The 20,749-nt window shown below is 42.8% G+C and overlaps 1 protein-coding gene across 3 annotated transcripts in view; it reads left to right on the top strand.

Annotated features, from left to right (window-relative positions):
• The window catches only part of LOC125462833 (prickle-like protein 1), a 169,352-nt gene that overhangs the window by 96,913 nt on the left and 51,690 nt on the right, over nucleotides 1-20,749 (top strand). The window contains exon 1 of one of the 3 annotated variants that reach the window (XM_048553255.2): nucleotides 18,274-18,619. The exons of 1 other annotated variant lie outside the window; for it this stretch is intronic. The gene's annotated coding sequence lies outside the window, so the exon portion shown is untranslated. Of the gene's footprint in view, nucleotides 1-18,273; nucleotides 18,620-20,749 lie in introns of those variants that run through there. One more of the 3 variants, XM_048553254.2, reaches the window with a different exon arrangement.

Genomic DNA, 20,749 nt, shown 5'->3' on the forward strand with positions numbered 1-20,749 from the left:
GAAATGCCGACCGTCCTGTTCCTCTGATGCAGCCTGACCTGCTGTGTTTCTCCAGCTCCAGTCTGTAGTGGCACCCTTTGATCTGGCTTTTAAGCAACTCCAGATCTACTGTCTAGGTTTAGGTACAAAGACACTACCAACGTAAATTGGATTGAGGCTGCTCGTGAAGCAGAGTTACGCTGGCGGAATGCAAGCAGCTCAGGAATATTTCCTAAGTCGGTGATAAATCTGTATCTCAATAAGACATCGATCTTTTGTGTAAGTGTGGCGCAGAAAAAGCTCTTTGTTTCACCGCGGTATTTTCAGCTTGTCCTTCACCTCTGTTTTCAATCTCTTCAGCAGGGGCCTGAAGAACAATGGTAATGAATAGCCTGTCTGTAACTACTATCTGTAAATTTACAGCAACTGCCTGCAAGTTACCCTGACAACATAATTCTATTAATGATATAATTTGTAAAATGTTGCATTCGATACTCTTACAGTATTTCAGTAAAAGGATAGTCAAAACTAAACAAAGATCTCTGGAGTGCCTAATCATACATTATATAATCTCATTTTATGGACTATGTAATTGCCCAATTAGTCACTATGTCTACGACCACCTCCAGCCATACAACTTTCTGAAGTAACAAGGTGTAGAGCTGGATGAACACAGCAGGCCAAGCGGCATCAGAGGAGCAGAAAAGCTGACGTTTCGAGCCTCGACCCTTCTTCTTTTCCCTCAAGTCTTGAAATCCCTACCTAAGCTTTCTCACCTCTCAACCTCTCCTCCTTCAAGCCACTTTTAAAACCCGCTCTTCAACCCAAGTTTAGGTCATCCTATTATCTCTTGGTGTAGCTTAATGTCAACTTTCAGTAACATTTTATGAACTACATGGGGACATTTTTAGGACACTGAAGGAACTATGGAAACATAGGTTGTTGTTTAGTTGAAATGTAGCTAGACTAGAATGGTCTATATGACAGTATTGAGTGAAAAAAATGTCTTGCATTCATTTAGCGCCACTCTTGACCTTAGTATGTCCACAAGTCCTTCAGATGAAGTACTTTCAAAGTGCAGTTGCTGTTATAAGGGACGAAAGTGAGGTTTTGGATGCTGACTCCATAATAAATTGGTGAGTTTGCAGTCCATGTCAATGATCATAGCTGAGGAATGGTCACACTCTCCACAAAATCTGCCATCTGCAATCGGCACCAGAAAAGAAGAAAACGGCATTAGGAGAGGAAAGAATTCGCAATCCAACCAAATAGAAAAAGACACTGCGCACAATGGTAGTGCCCACATCTGAGTAAGAAAGCACCCTGCCACAGTTTCCTGAGAAACTATAGATCATCACAGCCACTAGGCACAAATCAAGTTTAGAGATCAAATTAATTCTGCACCCACTGAGGGTTAAATTCAGTTGGCAATGAACTGATTATCACCCTTCCATAAAATTCCTTTGTATGCTATTTATCACAGTCATTCACCATTTCATGTCATCCCGTGTGGAAGCAGGCCATATGGCCCATTGAGCCCATAACAATCCTCTGAAGAACATCCCAGGCAGACCCACCATCCTCACCCTATCTCTATAACCCTTTGTTTACCATGGTTAACACATCTAACCCACACATCTTTGGGCTGTGGGAGGAAACTGGAGAACACAGAGGAAACCCGCACAGACATGGGGAGAATGTGCAAACTCCACACAGATAGCCCAAGGGTGGAATCAAATCCAGGTCCCTGGCACTGTGAGGCAACAGCACTAACCACTGAGCCATCATGCTGCCCATTATTTTAAGGAAGCTAATGGCTATATTGTATTGAGACATAATAGGAATTTTACAGAATAGTGTTAAAGAAAGGGAACACCACTACACACCTGTCCATCCCTGTATACATTTGATCTGGCACCAACTCCAAATGGCACATTTGGTAAGTCAAATCATTTTAATGAAAACCTGGGTTTAGTGATAATTTGGATAGATTGCTGAATGATTAAATGTGCAGTCTACATAGGTGTGGGAAGTGGCTGACTTTAATTTTACATAAGTGTTGATTCCCAAAAATGAGGACTTGCATTTATTAAATTTCAATTAGTCTGACTTATCAGTTTTGGTGCTGAAAATATTGATTCAATTGCCTTAAATTTTTTGTTCGATTTATAGAGGTTGATAAAATTATGAAGTGGATGGATAGTGTGAATAGCAGAGGTCTTTTTCCCGGGGTGGGGGAGAGCACAATTAGAGGGCTTAGCTTGAAGGTGAATGGGGAAAGATATAACAGGAACCCAAGGGGCAACCTTTTCACACAGAAGGTGGTGCATATATGGAATGAGCTGACAGGGGAAGTGGTGGAGGCTGGTACAATTACAACATTTAAAAGGCACCTGGATGGATGTATGAATAGGAAGGGTTTAGAGGGATATGGGCCAAATGCTGGCAAATGGAACTAGATTTATTGAGGATATCTGGTCAGCATGGATGAATTGAACCGAAGCGTTTGTTTCTGAGCAGTGCAAATTAATGACTCAATGACTCTAAATTCATGCCAGATCATATAGTCACACTAACAACGCCTCCATTTCAAGCACTCTGTTATACTTCTCTACCTGGAAAAAATCCAGATTTCTTGAACCATCGTCAGACAGCTTTTGGAATAGAAAACTGGTTTGAAACTGGTTTCTTCACATTATGTGTTAAACTTAACCTATGATTACGACTGATCCAAATTAAAATAGTCACTTACCTCATTTTTTTCGTGCACGCACAGGAACATACAATCCACAAAGTTGTAAATCAGGTAGGAATTAAAAGTCTGCTGTGTCATAATTTCAATCATCCAATGTAATTAGCAACTGCATAATCCAGAAGCAATCAGGTCATAAACAGAATAAATGCTACACTGCTTTTAATATTCAGATCTGTTTAGTATGTTGAGTATTTCTACCCTTTATATTTCTAGGACTTCTTTTTCATGCCAAAGGTGACGTATGAACACACTTTTTTTTCTGTAGTATTGGTTAAACTTATAACAAAAACAGAAGTAGCTGGAGAAACTCAGCATGTCTGGGAGCGTCTGTGGAGAGAAAACAGAACTGACATTTTGGGTCCAGTGATCTTTCTAAAGAGCTGATTGTAACCAGAAAAATAACAAAGTGTGAAGCTGGATGAACACAGCAGGCCTAGCAGCATCTCAGGAGCACAAAAGCTGACATTTCGCGCCTAGAACCTTCATCAGAGAGGGGGATGGGGTGAGGGTTCTGGAATAAATAGGGAGAGGGGGGAGGCGGATCAAAGATGGAGAGAAAAGAAGATAGGTGGAGAAGAGAGTATAGGTGGGGAGGTAGGGAGGGGATAGGTCAGTCCAGGGAAGACGGAGAGGTCAAGGAGGTGGGATGAGGTTAGTAGGTAGGAAATGGAGGTGCGGCCTGAGGTGGGAGGAAGGGATGGGTGAGAGGAAGAACAGATTAGGGAAGCAGAGACAGGCTGGGCTGGTTTTGGGATGCACTAGGGGAGGGGATGAGCTGGGCTGGTCGTGTGATGCAGTGGGGGGAGGGGACGAACTGGGCTGGTTTTGGGATGCAGTGGGGGAAGGGGAGATTTTGAAGCTGGTGAAGACCACATTGATACCATTGGACTGCAGCGTTCCCAAGCGGAATATGAGTTGCTGTTCCTGCAAACCTTCGGGTGGCATCATTGTGGCACTGCAGGAGGCCCATGATGGACATGTCATCTAAAGAATGGGAGGGGGAGTTAAAATGGTTCGCGACTGGGAGGTGCAGTTGTTTATTGCGAACTGAGCAGAGGTGTTCTGCGAAGCGGCCCCCAAGCCTCCACTTGGTTTCCCCAATGTAGAGGAAGCCACACCGGGTACAATGGATACAGTATACCACATTGGCAGATGTGCAGGTGAACTTCTGCTTAGTATGGAAAGTCATCTTGGGGCCTTGATGGGGGTGAGGGAGGAGGTGTGGGGGCAAGTGTAGCACTTCCTGTGGTTGCAGGGGAAGGTGCCAGGTGTGGTGGGGTTGGAGGACAGTGTGGAGCGAACAAGGGAGTCACGGAGAGAGCGGTCTCTCCAGAAGGCAGACAAGGGTGGGGATGGAAAAATGTCTTCGGTGGTGGGGTCGGATTGTAGATGGCGGAAGTGTCAGAGGATGATGCGTTGTATCCGGAGGTTGGTGGGGTGGTGTGTGAGAACGAGGGGGATCCTCTTTGGGCGGTTGTGGTGGGAGCGGGATGTAAGGGATGTGTTATGGGAAATGTGGGAGATGCGGTCAAGGGCATTCTCGACCACTGTGGGGGGAAAGTTGCGGTCCTTGAAGAACTTGGACATCTGGGATGTGCGGGAGTGGAATGCCTCATCGTGGGAGCAGATGCGGCGGAGGTGGAGGAATTGGGAATAGGGGATGGAATTTTTGCAGGAGGGTGGGTGGGAGGTAACCAGAAAAATGTTGATATATGCGTTGAAAATGAGGGGTGTGCTGGGGAAGGGGAAGGAGTGAGTGAGTGAGGTGGAGATGTAGCCAAGAGACACAGAGAGAGCAGCAGTGGGACAGGCAAAGGAATGGATGATGGTGAGCCAGGAAGAAAGAAAAGCTGCTTTTGGGGACCTTTAGTGGATGAAAATGAGTTTGCTGCAGTGAAAGCAGCCCATATTATGTCAAGTGCTAATGGGAACTGCAGATGCTGGAGAATCGAAGATAATAAAATGTGAGGCTGGATGAACACCAGCTTCACATTTTATTGTCCGATATTATGTCAAGGCCTGATGTGTTCAGGTGGGGAAGGACATGGGAAAAGGTGATCAGGCCCGAAAATGATTGAATCAATATTGATCCCTGAAAGCTGCAGGGCCCCCAAGTGGAAAATGAGATACTGTTCCTCTTGCCCTGAGCATTTCTGGAGCACTGCAACAGGCCTGAGACAGAGATGTTGACCACAGAGGATGGTGGTGTGTTAAAGTAGCAAGCAACTGGAAGAGTTATTTTTGCCAACAGAACATAGGCGCTCCACAACACAGACATCCAGTCTGCATTTCGACGCCCCGGTGTAGAAGAGACCACATTGTGAGCAATGAATGCAGTAAACCAAATTGACTGACATGCAGGTAAAGTGACGCTTCAACTGAAAGCTGTGTCTAGCATCTTGGGAACTGGTAAGGAAACAAATAAACAGGCAGGTGTTACATCTTCATGCATTTGATTGCATGCATTTTTCTCGAGTTGTTTTACACTTTGCTTCCATTGGAGACATCTTGGTAATATCACTGGCCCAATAATCTCACAAACCACGATAATGATCTGGAGACAGGAGTTCAAGTCCCCAGCATGGGAGCTGGTGAAATTTGAATCCCGCAATCAATTAATAAACTCAATTGAGTCTGAAAACTGGTGATAGTGATCATGAAATTATCATCAACTGTCATGAAAACCTCACTATTTCCATAATTCACTATAGGGAAAGGAATTTGCTGTCCTTACCTGTTCTGGCCTACATGTGACTCCAGATCACAGCAATATGGCTAACTCTTAACTGCTCTCGGAAATGGGCATGCAAGTCATTCCATTGTAGCAATTAGAGACAGGCAACAGACATTGGCCTTGTCAGCGATATGCCTGCATCTCATGAAAATAGTCTTTGAAAATGTTCCAGACAAAGGGACAACCCAACCATTCTACTTCAAGGTCAACAAAGATATGCATCAAATGGTTAGGAGTCTCTGCAAAGGGACAATGGATTAAATTTTCCACTTTTAAGAAGTGCCTTAGCTCTGTACATCCTCATCCTCTGATGATGCAGCTTAAAATTGGAAATCCATTGCTCTTGGCTGGGCTTAGCTCTCCTCAGGAGGACATCCAAAACTGTGCATTAACTTGCAGCCTGCTCTGGAGTATTGTCTCTATACCTGTCTGCCTCAGTAACTTGCTTTCTCTCTTTCTGGAGTTTCTTAAAATCTACCTCTTTTATCAAGCTTTGGGTCAACTCAGCTTGTTCCTTTTTTATTCACTTGTGAAACACAGGCATCACTGGCTGGCCAGCATTTCTTGCCCACCCTAATTGGTCTTCAATTGATTGGCTCTCTCAGACCATTTCAGAGGGCAGTTAAGAGTCAACTCCATTGACATCAGTATGGAGTCACATGTAGGCCAGACCAGGCGAAGGCAACAGATTTCCTTCCCGAAGGACATTAGTGAGTCAGACAGATTTTTACAACAATTGTCAATGGTTTCATGGTGATCAGTAGATTATTAATTCCAGATTTATTTTTTATTGGATGCAAATTCTGCCATCTGCTGTGACAGGATTTGAACGTGGGACCCCAGACCATCAGTGGAGTTTTTGGATTAATAAGCCATTATTATATGTGGCTTGGTGTCATATCTTATTCGTTTATGATCCTTTGAACCCATGGGATAATTTATTACACTAAAGCTGCTGTATCAATGTAAATTTTGGAAGGTGCTATAAGGGAAAGCAAAGGAACTACGTCAATTGCCTACAAGCAGCGCATTCTGAGACAGTAGTGTATCAATGCTCCAATGACTTTCTAAAATAAATTAACTCTCCTTTTTTGGAGGGTCTTTTTAAGATTCTCCCTTACTATTCCCCCCCCCCCCCCCCCCCCCCCCCCCCCCCCCCAGTATGTCAGCACAAAGTGCAGACACTAACTAGTCTAATGAACAGGTTGCAATGTCTATATTTCAGATGTGGCCAGGAGGTCAGTGAGGAACGGAAGGAGGGATTTAGAAGTGTAGCCCATAAATATTCTTTCCCACTGAAACATTTGCCTCTAATTGTTTCAGAAATCCTTGGTAATCGAAGACTTTCACTTCACTATCTGGGTGAAGTCAAAGTGATAGTAGATTACCCTTTTCTGTGATTTGCATCTTATCTTAAGGTAAATTATTTCTGATTTTATCTGAAGCAAGGGAAAGGAGCAAATTGCATTCAACATTACATGTTCCAAGATATTTCAAATGATCATTATTATTGAATACAATTTGACATAGTGACAAAAAAATCAAATTGAGCATGATCTCAATGAGCTCGGAGAAAGGATCGAGGGACTGAAGGGCCTCCACCTATTCCAATGTTTCTAGATTAGGCACATTTGGCCTTAGAGATAGGCTGCAGGATCATCATAAAGGAGGACAGATGAGGGATAGGCAGAGAAGTGAGAGAGGGTTAGATTGGTAAACAAGTGAGAGATGGCTAGATTGGCACAGAGGTGAGGGGGTAGATTGGCAGAGAGGTGAGAGAGGTAGATTGGCAGAGTGGTGAGAGAGGGGCAGATTGGTAAACGACTGAGAGATGGCTAGATTGGCACAGAGGTGAGAGAGAGAGGTAGAGTGGTCTGCAAGGTGAGAGAGGAGTTAGAGTGGTCAGACAGATGAGAAAAGGTAGAGTGTCAGAAATCAAGGGAGAGGTAGAGTGGCAGAGACATGAGAAAGAAGTAGAGTGCCTGAGATGCAGGAGAGAGGTAGAGTGGCCAGAGAGGTAAGAGAGAGATAGATTGACAGAGAAGCAAGAAAGTGGCAGAGTGCTGAGAGGTTAAAGAGCGATAGATTGGCAGAGAGGTTAGGGAAGAAATTCCAGAACTCCGAACTGTAGCAGCTGAAAATGATTTTCTTTCCTGCGCAGGAATTATAACAAAGTTTTAAAGAGATATCTGTTACAAGATTGTATTAAATGTTACAAGCCTGACCACAATCTCAATGCCCTCAATAAACTGAGGTCATCCATTCATTAACAAAATTCATTATCATTACCAACAGTTCTGTGGCTTTGAAAAGAGTCCTGTTTGATCCCACGTGTTGACTTAATCATTGGTTTTTAAATCAATTGACACAAATAAACTATTACAAGGTCATGATACTGGAGCAGGGTTCAAAAGATAAACTGGTAGGGGGAATAGAAGAATTTTTGAACTAACTACTCATTCTCAGGATTAAAATGCTGTTATGTATATTCCTACTGGAATATCCAGTGATACCTTTAGGTAAAGTACCCATGTGGACTTTGAGAAGGCAGATAAACTGTCAGTTAATGTTGCCAGAGCTAAATGGTTATTGTAAGGTGAGAGAGAGCGAGTCAAAGGAATGAGTAAAGGTCACCACTTTCAGGAGATAAATTCAGCAACACATTGTGAAACAGTCGTGTTATGGGACAGTAGTTTTTTTTGTTGCATAGAGTCATAGAGATGTACAGCACAGAAACATTCCCTCAGTCCAATTCTTCCATGCTGACCAGGTATCCTAAATTAATCTAGTCCCATTTGCCAGCATTTGGCCCACACCCTTCTAAACCTTCCTATTCATGTCCCCATCCAGATGCCTTTTAAATGTTGTAATTGTACCAGCCTCATCCACTTCCTCTGGCAGCTCATTCCATACATGTGCCACCCTCTGTGTGAAAATGTTGTCCCTTAGGTCCCTTTTTAAATCCTTCCCCTCTCATCTTAAACCTACACCCTCTAGTTTTGGACTCACCTATCCTAAAGAAAAAAATCTTGGCTATTCACCCTATCCATGCCCCTCATGATTTTATAAACCTCTAGAAGGTCACCCTTCGGCCTCCAACACTCCAGGGAAAATAGCCCCAGCCTATTCAGCCTCTCCTTATAGCTCAAACTCTCCAACCATGGCTACAACATTGAAAATCGTTTCTGAACCCTTTTGAGTTTCACAACATCATTCCAATAGCAGGGAGACCAGAATTGCAGCAGTATTCCAAAAGTGGCCTTACCAATGTCCCGTACAGCCACAACATGGCCGCCCAACTCCTATACATAATGCATTGACCAATAAAGGCAAGCGTATCAAATGCCGTCTTCGCTACCATCATCAACAGAGATGCTCGAAGGATCTTCAACGAATAGGCCCATTGTCTTTCTAATCTTCCCATAGTGAATCTGATTGAACTGACACTTCACTGCTGTGACCATTGCTTCTGGTAAGAGATTCTAAGAGGAATACATACCAGCAAACAGATAAATCTGATGGGTCAGAAAGCATTGGGAGGGGTGGTGCAGCAGGTGGTGATCTGGGGGTTTATAATGTCTAACTAATCCCCCATGATACATTTTGCACAGCAGCCAATGGTGAATTTTACACTGACTATATTCTGACAACATTTTGTTAACATGGCACGGTAGCTCAGCAGGGCAGGATGATGCCTCAGTGGTTAACACTGCTGCCTCACAGTGCCAGGGACCTGGGTTTGACTCCACCCTCGGGCGACTGTCTGTGTGGAGTTTGCACATTCTCCCTGTGTCTGCGAGGGTTTCGTCCGGGTGCTCCAGTTTCCTCCTGCAGTCCAAAGATGTGCAGGTTAGGTGGATTGGCCATGCTAAATTGCCCACAGTACTCAGGGATGTGTAGCTTAGGGGAATGGGTCTGGGTGGGATGTTCTGAGGGTCAGTGTGGAGAGGTTGGGCCAGAAGGCCAATGTCCACACTGTAGGGATTCTGAAAAAAAATTACAGCATCAGACCTCACATTAGTGTGGACTTATAAATAGAGGACACATAATGTGTATCCACACACCATTAAAATGTTTACTTATGTCTTAGAAGTAATGTAAAACAGTAAGTGCACTCAGGCTTTTCTTTGCAAGACCAGTTACACACACATTAATCCCCTGAAACGTATCACACCACAATGCCAAGAATTAGTGGTGACTTTTGCCTGCTTAAATTGAATTGGAAGCTGTCACTATATTGACAATGTCAACTTACATCCAAAGGAACAAAACACACACAATTCAGTAAACTGTCGAAATCAGAAAAGCTTGGGAATTACTAGCCTGCACCATAATTCATAGAATCCCTACAGTGTGGAAACAGGCCCTTCAACAAGTCCACACTGACTCTCAGAGCATCCCACCCAGACCCATCTCTCTCTAACCCACACACCCCTGAACACTCTGGGCAATTTAGCATGGCCAATCCACCTACCCTGCACATCTTTGGACCATGGGAGGAAACCCATGCAGACACGTGAAGAATGTGCAAACTCCACAGTCACCTGAGGGTGGGATTGAACCTGGGTTCCTGGCACTGTGAGGCAGCAATGCTAACCATTGAGCCACCATGCCACTTCCCCCTTCACCACCTTCTCCACCAACCCCCACCCACCCATTCCAACATCCATCACCAGCCTGTGGCGGATTACAAATTTCTGTATCGGGTCGCAACAGAGGCCCTTAGGTTGTAGAAAATGAACTGTTCCAGTGTTCCGCTTCTGACAGCAAACCTGCCAGCCAGATTGGGAATGCATAGATGGCATCGCAATGAGAACTGGATTCATCTGGAGATGGACATCCAGATAGCATTCAGTAGTAAGGTGTAGACGATGACACGTTGCTGAGTGGTCCTTAATACTTTTGGATTTGTGCCTATGGAGGGAAGGGGAAAAAATGTGGAGGAGAAAGCCAGCAAGGAAACAAAAAAAATTTATTTCATCTTGAAAGTCATTAATACGTTTTCTGAATTGTTCAGTGAAAGAAACTGCAATGTGGAACAGTGGTCATGGGTAAATTAACACCAAAGGCATCGAGTCAGAACTTGAATCTGTCCAGGCCTTACAATTAAAAAAGGTCAAAAGAATTTGCATTTGCTTCATCTCAGAAACAGCTCAAAAGTACTTCAACATATTTTGGAGTGTTGTCACTGTTAATGTGTAGGATAACAAAACAGACATTTTGCATTCAGCAATCTCCCAACAAACAGCAGTGAGATGAAGATGGATCTTGGTGATGTTGGGCTGTCAGGATGAAATCTGGAGGTGGGAGCTTGGTGAATTAATTTGCTCTCTTCAAAAAATGCCTCAATCTTACACTTCCACCTGAGCCACTATGAAGAGTGGATATGGCTTCTCAGTGTATTTGTCTTAAGAAACACGTAACAGAATAAAATGAAAAGAAAATCTGGGCGAAATAGTATTCCTTGATGAAAAGGGGTAATTAATTTTCAGCTGCAGCTTTTAAGAGACAAAGAAAAATGCAGCTACACCCATAGAAATTCAGATGTGGAAACAAATTAATATCGGACGTGGGAAGATTACAGGTAGGGGTGGGGTGAGGGATCAGACCTCCCAGAAGCGAGGTCTTCAGAAGCTAGCTGGTAAAACAAAGTAAACAATTTTTAGAGATAAAACAAAGAATGAATATTTATAGTATGGATTAAGTGAAAAATGCTGAGTGGAAAGTAAAAGAAGAATCATTAGAAGATAGGATAAATTTGTCCAAATAAAGTTTGCTTTTATTACCTGTTGGGCACAAGGCCTTTGGGAAAAATCCGGACACTTTCTATAGTTTAAAGGCAATAGCAGTGTTAAAGGGGCAGGTAAAAGGTTTAGCCAGAGGGGCTTTGATTACTGCCAGCAGTAACAGCATGTTTTTAGGAGGACAGCTTCAAATGAAAAGCAGTAAATAAATTAATTAATGTTTGCCGGAAGCTGTGGTTTGTATGCTGGTGGTCTTTGCATTAATTTAACTGACTGTATGTTGACAACAGTCATATGAGTTGGAGAAGAGAGAGGACTTGCAATTTTAAAGTGCATGAGTTTGCAAGCTCTACAACAGTGTCCCATGTACATCAGGATCCTTTCCCCAGAGAAATACAGTAAGGGGACCATTTTGAGAAATAATGTGAGTAAAATTGATCTGAGTCATTAGCCAGAATGGTTGACAGGGAAAATTGCGCAATCATCCCTATGCTGGCTGGAATGCATGTCTTTATCTACAAGCAATGTGTGCTTGGCTGTTCTTTTTCATCATTCTTTCATGGAATGTTAGTGGCAATAGGTAGGCCATCGTATTTGCCCATCCATAATTGCCTGGAGAAGGTGGGGGCAATCTGCCTTCTTGAAGCACTGCAGGCCTTAGGTCATGAGGACACTGGCAGTTCTGTTGGGGAAGGGAGTGCCAGGATTTTGACCCAGTGACAATGATTTTGTTCCAAGGCAGAACTGTGTGAGTCTTAAAGGGGAACTTTCAGGTGGTGATGTTTCCATGCATCCGCTGCCCTTGTCCTTTTAGGTGGTAGCGATCACGGGTTTAGGAGGTGCTGCCAAAGGAGCTTGAGTGAATTGTTATAGTTCATCGTGTCAATTGTACAGACAGCTGCCACTGGTGTATCAGTGGTAAAGGGGGTGAATATGTAAGTTAGTAGATGATATCAAGTTTCTTGAGTGTTGTTAGAGCTGCACTCATGCAGGCAAGTGTAGACTTTTCCATCACACACCTAACCAGTTACTTGTGGACACTAGGAAACAGGAGGAGCGTGGGCATTCTTACGAAAACCAGAGGAGTTATGCAGAGGCCTGGAGACCCAACCAACATTTAACTCTCAAGCAAAATCAGTTTTTTTTTAAATAGGGAAACGATGGCCTGGTGGTATTAATCCTGGATTGTTAATCCAGAGACCCAGATAATGTTCTGGGGACCCAGTTTTGAACCCTGCCATGGCATATGGTGGAATTTAAACTCAATAAAAGTCTGGAATTAAGAGTCTAATGATCATGAATCCATTGCTGATTGTTGTGAAACCCCCATCTGGCTCACTAATGTCCTTTATGGGAAGGAAACTGCCATCGTTACCTGATCTAGTCTTTGGGTGACTCCAGACCCACAGCAATACGGTTGACTCTTAACTGCCCTCTGGGCAATTAGGGATGGGCAATAAATGCTGCCTAGCCAACAATCCTGTGATTGAATAAAACAAAATCTGGTCATTGCAGTTTTGGGAGTTTGCTGCGTGAAAATTGGTTGTTCCATTCCTATGACAATATTGACCATGGTTCAAAATTACTTAATTTGTTCAAAATCACTTTGACACATCATGTGGTTATTTAAAATGTGGTTATATACATGACTGTCTTCCTTTAAAGATTTCTACATGCGAGGTGAATGAGGATATTCTTCTAAGTCACAGCTGGTAAAGCAAGAACATTCCAAGTACACACTAGGTGCTTCTGCAGTATGTCTTTGAAGGACCTGGGATAAGGGAAGAACCATAGTGCCAAGCAGTAGATGGAAGAGCATAGATAATGTGAGGAAAAATAGTGTAGAATTGGTGTTTAACTAATTTATTAGATCTCTGTAAAGGAGTAACATAAGCTGTGGATAAAGAAGAACCTCTTAACATATCATGGATTTTGACCAAGCAACAGTGAAGAAACGCTGATATATTTCCAAGTCAGAATAGTGAGTGGCTTGGAGAGGAACTTGCAGATGATGGTGTTCCTATATATCTGTTGCCATTGTCCTTCTAGATGGAAGTGGTAATGGATTTGAAAGGCGACATCTGAGGACCTTTGGTGAATTTCTGCAGTGCATCTTGTAGATAGTACACACTGCTGCTACTGTGCGTCAGTGGTAGAGGGAGTGAATGCTTGTGAATGTGGTGCCAATAAAGTGGGCTGCTTTGTCCTGGATGGTGTCAAGCTTCTTGGGCGTTGTTGGAGCTGTATTCATCCAGGCAAGTGGGGAGTATTCCATTACACTCCTGATTTGTGCTTTGGAGATGGTGAACAAACTTTGAGGAGTCAGGAGATGAGTTACTTGCCACAGTATTCCTAGCTTCTGACCTGTTCTTGTAGCCACTGTGTTTATGTGGTGAGTGTGGTTGAGTTTCTGGTCAATGGTAACCCCCAGGATGTTGATAGTGAGGATTCAGTGATGGTAACACCATTGAATGCCCAGGGGCAGTGCTTAGATTGTCTCTTATTGGTGATGGTCATAGCCTGGCATTTGTGTGGCACAAATGTGACTTGCAACTTGTCAGCCCAAGCCTGGTATTGTTCAGATCTTGTTGCATTTGAACATGAACAGCTTCAGTATCTGAGGAGTGATGAATGGTACTGAACATTGTGCAATCATCAGTAAAGATCCCCACTTCTGACCTTATGATGGGGGTAAGGTTGTTGATGAAGCAACTGAAGATGGCCTGGCCAGGATACTACCTTCAGGAACTCCTGCACAGATATCCTGGAGCTGACATGACTGACCTCCCACAAACACGACCATCTTCTTCTGTGTCAGGTGTGACTCCAACCACTGGAGCATTTGCCCCCAATACCCATTGATGCCAGTTTTGCTCAGACCCCTTGATGCACATTCGTTCAACTGCAGCTTTGATATCAAGGGCTGTCACTCTCACCTCACCTCTGTAATTCAGCTCTTTTCTCCATGTTTGAGTCAGGGCTGTAATGAGATCAGGAGCTGAGTGGCCCCGGTGGAACCCAAACTGGGCATCATTGAGCAGTTTATTTCTGAGCAGTAGCTGCTTGATAGCACTGTTAGTGACATCTTCCATCACTTTACTATTGATCAAGAGTAGAGTGATGGGTGGCAGTTGGATTTGTCCTGCTTTTTATGTACAGGATCTAACTGGGAAATTTTCCACATTGTTGGGTAGATACCAGTGTTGTAACTGTACTAGAACAGCTTGGCTATGGGAGCAGCAAGTTCTGGAGCGCAAGTCTTCAGTAATATTGCCGGAATGTTGCCAGGGCCCATAGCCTTTGCGGCATCCAGTGTCTCCAACCATTTCTCGATATCACATAGAGTGAATCAAATTGGCTGAAGACTGGTATCTAAAATGTTAGGGACCACTGGAGGAGATGGATCATCTACTCAGCACTTCTGTAGAAGATTTCTGCAAAGCATTCAGCCTTATCTTTTGCACTGACGAGCTGGGCTCTTCCATCTTTGAGGATGGGGATATCTGCGGAGCCTTCTACTCCAGTGAGTTGTTTAATTGTCCACCACCATTCACAACTCGATGTGGCAGGACTGCAGAGATGGATCTGATCCATTGGTTGTGGGATAGCTTAGCCCTGTCTATCACTTACAGCTTATGCCGATTAGCGTGCGAGTATTACACTGATTTGTGGCTTTTCTTTCTATTCAAGCTGGCATAGGATGCCATATTCCATGGTTGACAATTTTATATTTCAGCAAATTAATCTGTCACCTGAAAAGTCAAGTCAGGTGGGACCCAGATGCTTAAATTCATGTTCTGTCAACAAAGCTTCTGATCATTTTCACTGCCTTTCACTTATCGCTTAAAGTGGAGTTACTTCCCTCGCTGTTATTAGATTTCTGAACGGACCTCTCAAAATTTAAAATTTAATGTTGATCTCGTTCTTTGTGCATCTACTCTGTACCCATAACATTGTACTCCTCACTCTGCTCTATTACCTTCACGTGCTCTGTATGATAGATCTGCCTGTACTGCATGCAAAACAAAATTTTTCATTGTACTTAAATTGTGTGAGAGAAATTGCATCACTAAGGCTTTCATCCATATACAAATACATAAGTGTATTCTTCAAACAGCCTTAAAGCAACAAGTCCTTTGGCTTTCTAAGTAATGTAATAAAGTCTCTCAGCAACCAATAAACCTATTATTTCTGACTAATTGGAAGCTCAGAATTAGTAAGATGTGGTGTTGCCTGCAAACATTCTGGGAGCTGTTACAGGCAATCTGTGATCACACAGCTCTCGAATTCATTACTGTCACGAAATGGTCATTGCTGTTTTTGGTATTGTCAGGGACAACCAGCTGAAGAAGGAATGAAAGACATTCAGGTGCAGTGTTACAATAGGGACAGAATGCAAGTAGCAGATTAACTCCCAATTTTGGCCTGTGTAGCACTTATTTTTCTGACGTTAACCCCAAGAAAATACGCTGCTTTAACATTGCAAGCACAATTTCATAGGCCACATTCAGTTGTGGAATATCGAGAGGCATAAACAGACATACTGTATGATGAGATAGTAAGAACTGCTGATGTTGGAGTCAGAGATAACATTGTGTAGATCTGGAGGAATACAGCAGGTCAGGCAGCATCAGAGGAGCAGGAAAATTGATGTTTCGGGTCGGGACCCTTCTTCAGACTGAACCATCAGCTTTCCTGCTCCACTGATGCTGCCTGTCCTGCTGTGGTCCTCCAGCTCCATACTGTGTTATACTGTATGTTGACTTAGGGTAGTTAAGTACCAGAATGCCAAGAGGCATAAACAGACATGCTGTTTGTCGACTAGATGGCAGCCGAAGAACTAGAGGTCACAGATTTGAAATTAATATGCCTCAAATTAAACTAGAAGAAATGTCCTTCTAACGTTAATAAGGTAAGTAATGAGTTGATTCATTCTTTCAAAACTGAGCTAAATAATTATCTGGATTGGACCTTATTGGGACACAAATATGCACAACTGAGATGAGCACATATTCCTTGGGGCATAGCAAACAAACCACTGGATTAGGGGTAAAGTTAGACTGTGGCGTGGATCAATTTCAAATATGTTGCCACACTTTGCTAAGACAAGCAAGTTGAATTAGGGTCTCTTTAAAAATAAGGTATCGCCCAATTCAAACAGCGATGAGATAGGAGGAACTGCAGATGCTGGAGAAGGGTCTAGGCACAAAACGTCAGCTTTCCTGCTCCTCTGATGCTACTTGACTTGCTGCGTTCATCCAGCTCTACACCTTGTTATCTCAAACAGAGATGAGGTAAGTTTATTTTCTCACAGAGGAGTGTGAATCCTTGGAATGTTCTTCCTGAAAGGATTGTGAAAGTAGAATCTTTGAATATTTTTAAAACAAAGGTAGGTGCAAGATAGTAAAGGGCCCAGAAGGGCAACTTTTTCACACAGATGGTGGTGTGCATCTGGAATGGGCTGCCAGTGATAGTGGTGGAAGTGAATACAATTTTGTCATTTAAGAAACAATTGGACAGGTACATGGATAGGATAAGTATAGAGGCATATGGACCAAACACAGGCAAATGAGATTAGATTCATTGTGAAAACTGGGCGGTCTGGACAAATTGGGCCAAAGGTCCTGTTTCCATGCTGTAAACCTCTGTGACTCAATGACCATAACCAAGCGGGTGAAGGGTAATTGGGATAGGTGGGAAAGTGATTTTGAGGTTATAATCATGATCTTATTAAAGGATAGAGTAGGTTCAAGAGGCTCAATGGCCTAATCCTGCTCCTTGTATGTTAGAGCACAGGCATATTCATGTAGGAATACAAAGTTGAAATTCCAGGACTTTCTTGGTCTATTTGGTCCAGGGCCACAAAATCATCAAAATACCACAGGAGCTGCTAAATGTCTTCTTTTATATCAAATGCCTGTGCCAGAATTACAGTTGGCATCTGGTCCCTGTGAATTTGTTTACATTAGAGGCTCTCTCAGATCCACTGCTGATCTCTAATCAGCCTTCACAAATTAATATAACATGCGCTAAAGATGTTTCTGGCATCAGTTCATCCCGACAGAGAGAATGGTGCAAGTAATTAATGACCAGGGTGGCAGAAAGACAGACCGGACACGTTAATGCTGCCAATTCTTTGGGATTGTCCTGGAATCTTTGGGAATTAGAGATTAATCTCTTGGATACTGCTAAGAGCAAACCAGGAGAGAAAAGCCATTCGACTAACAGTCATGAGACATCAGTTGACTGATGAAAAGTCTTTTTGTTTTCCAATTGGTATGGGAATGGATATGTCTTACAGAACCATATGTTGGCCAATTAATGGGGCTTGGTTTGGGCCTTGCTAATGGCAAGGAGTTTGACTCTTGTGATGAAATCACAGTTACCAACACTAATAGATACTCTGCTGCCTCCAAACCAATCCTGGCAAAAGACAAACCCTTGAAACTGGTTTACTTTAACCCCCAAGAGTTAAACTGATGGTCAGAATTGAGTGCAGCTAATTTATTGTTGCTCTTACAACAGAAGAAATTAGCACTGACACGAGACCCATTTGTTCATCTGTACATGAGTTTAACCAGGACCGAGGCTGCAAACTGTGAATGTAAATCCCAACCAAATCAATTTAAGGCTGAGTTTATGACTCATTCAAGGAATGTGACAAGATACTGTTACACTGAGACTCAAAAGACAGCAACTGCAGAAAAAGCAGATCAAATTCTACTCTACAGTGGTGCCACTATTTTGCAAACCTAAATATGGATTAGTTTCAGCGAAAGCCTTACATTCTGACAGCCTTTGTGTTGAATCCCTTGAGTCTACTCATGATAGCATTCTGTACATGAACAGAAAAGTGCTTTGCAATATGCCCTGATTAGCACAAACACGATGTTTTAAACATATTGAATTCTCGACAGCTAATGAAAGTACAACAGAGCTTCGCCTATTGGTCTCTGCTTCCCCATGCAATTAATTCACAGCTTACATTAGAAGTAGGTGCCAGTTCAGGGCTCTCAAGCACAAACAACCTTTATTGCAGTCTGTTGACAAAGCACATTATGAAGGCTTGATAGCAGGTTGATAAAGTGAGTTCTCTGGTTAACAATTGCAGTGGGAGAAGAGTTATTAGCATATAAAATAACCTAGCTCAGGGCAAGCAAGTCAGTTCCTGTACTTCATGTACAGTGGGTGGTTCTAACTCCGCAGTGCTAAACACACCACAAAGCAGTCAGTCTCCACACGCAAAGAACTGGAGTGGAAGGCGAGAGATAAGTGGATATTGCCTTACCACAGTTGCTGTACTTTGAATGCCAAAAGGCACTTCTGCCACACTCCAGCGAAACAGAGAGGATAATCGTGCTCCACTATCAAAGAATTCAACAGCTCTGGAAATCGAGGTGGAAGAAGGTAAAATTTCAAATGTTGCTTGAAGTCTGTTTCGTATTTATTTGTGCTCAACATTGTATAAAATCAGAAAGGCATGAGATTCCATTCCCGTCCAGAATGTAGTATCGCTGCGTCTCACGCAGACAGTTAATGATTGTTCAAAGTACCTGCGAGTGAGTTTTGAAAGTGCGATTCAAATCAAAAAGTTTCAAAGGGATTGAAATCTGTAAGAGAGAAGTTTGATTTTGTTTATGAATTTTAACAGAAGCGCTGTCCCACCCCACAATTGTTTGTAACCTCTCAGACACTGCTCCTTTATATTAAAAGCGACTTTTCGCAAGCTTTAAAAGTGAAATGTGCTCAAGATCATTGTTCAGCTGAAACTACTCAGGGTGCGAGGCAAGCAATTAAACCCGTCCGACCCCATGGGTATACATCACATGGGAGGTCCGACAAATGTTACAGCATGTTTTTGGGTAGCAGTTCACTGGTTTATATACTGTTCATACTGTATAGATACAGAGTCACTGTTCAGTTGGTTGAGTTGCATTGTCTGCCAAAATTTACATTCACAGTGTTAACCGTTTAAATTTCAGTTGAAAAGCTGTGCTTGTTTTAGTAAAGTTATTATTTTAGTGCAGTATGCTTTCCGGTGTTTAAAAAGAGAGCATTGTTGGATCATACTTTCAGATTGACTAAATTCATGGGACAACTTGTTAAATTGCCAACCATTTAGTGTTTGAGTGGGCTGTCTAGAAATTCCTAGTCACCAAAGGCTTGCCTTCCAAAAATAAACTTCAAATGCTTCAACCTATCCTCAAAACTATTGAAAGTTTCATTGGTTTTCATTGTTGGCAAAATAAATCTCCAGAATTATGACCCAATGCCCACCTTCCTGTGCTCCCAGAGTTTTTCCAAGTCCAGTTTTCAACTTGGCAAGTAGTAAGATCTGCTACAATAGCCTCCTTTAAAAGATTAGTCTTGACAGACACCACAGTCAATCCATCTGTTGCTTATCCTGTCTTCTTATTTCAGAGGTGTTTTTCTTCTCGGTGTTATCCCTCTGTTTTTATAGACTGTACTCGATATTCAGCCTGATGTCAACCCATCTCATCCAGTAACCACCAGTTCACACTTTGTGTCCACTCATTGTTCACTGTCTGAAATTCCCATCTCTCTTTTGAAGTACCTTTATGTAGCGAGTCTCGTTCAAGTTTTTGCTGAAAGAAACAACAAACCTCATGTGGACGTGGTGCCTTTCCCATTGTCAGGTTGTCACAAGTTTCTCTATAATCCTTCAACCAACAACAACAGAGGCCAATTAATTAGTGCCTTTTCAGGTGTTTGTCGGTCAGGACGCTGGGAGAACTTGCCTCCTACATATGTGCTCACTGTTATGTTCAAAAAGGCACACCTTGGTATTAACTCAGACCACAAGATGTAGGAGCAGAAGGAGGCCATTCAGTCCATCACAGCTGCTTGGTCAATCAACGAGATCATGCTGATCTGGTTATATCAATTCCACTTTCCCATCTTTTCCCCATAGTTCTTGATCCCTTTATTAATTAAGAATTTGTCTATTCTCAGATAAGACCATAAGACATGGGAACTGTTCAGTTCATTGCTTTTGCATGCTTCCTAAAGTATGCTGTCAGATCCTGCTGTAAGTCAGATACATAACTGATACCACTGAGTCAAGAGGACATTTAAAGAATCTCATTACACCGCTAATGCCTTAATGGTTTACTTTTGAGACAGGGGTATCGGATAACACTTGTCATAAACTTGCTTCATTCCTGCTTTGTATTGTAGGATTTTAGGAAGGATACACACCTCTACATTTCTGATCCCTCTGCAGCATTTGAGGATCCCAGTAGGAGGTTAGCTCAGTTGGGTGGTTTGTTATGTGGAGTCAAGCCAACATTGCAAGTTCGATTCCTGCATTGGCTGAGGCTACCATGAAGGGGTCTCCTTCTCAATCTCACTCAAATCACCTGAGACGGGGTGACCCTCACATTATAGAACCACCAGTCATCTCACCCTCTAATGACTCAACTGTCCAGGAAATCTAACCTTACTTTCGTCTGCTTCTGCAAGGTAATAGTGCCAACATTTTCTAGACAAGGAGAAAGTAACTAAAAAAGTGTTAAG

This window comes from Stegostoma tigrinum, chromosome 21, assembly GCF_030684315.1.
Source record: "Stegostoma tigrinum isolate sSteTig4 chromosome 21, sSteTig4.hap1, whole genome shotgun sequence".
NCBI lineage: Eukaryota > Metazoa > Chordata > Chondrichthyes > Orectolobiformes > Stegostomatidae > Stegostoma > Stegostoma tigrinum.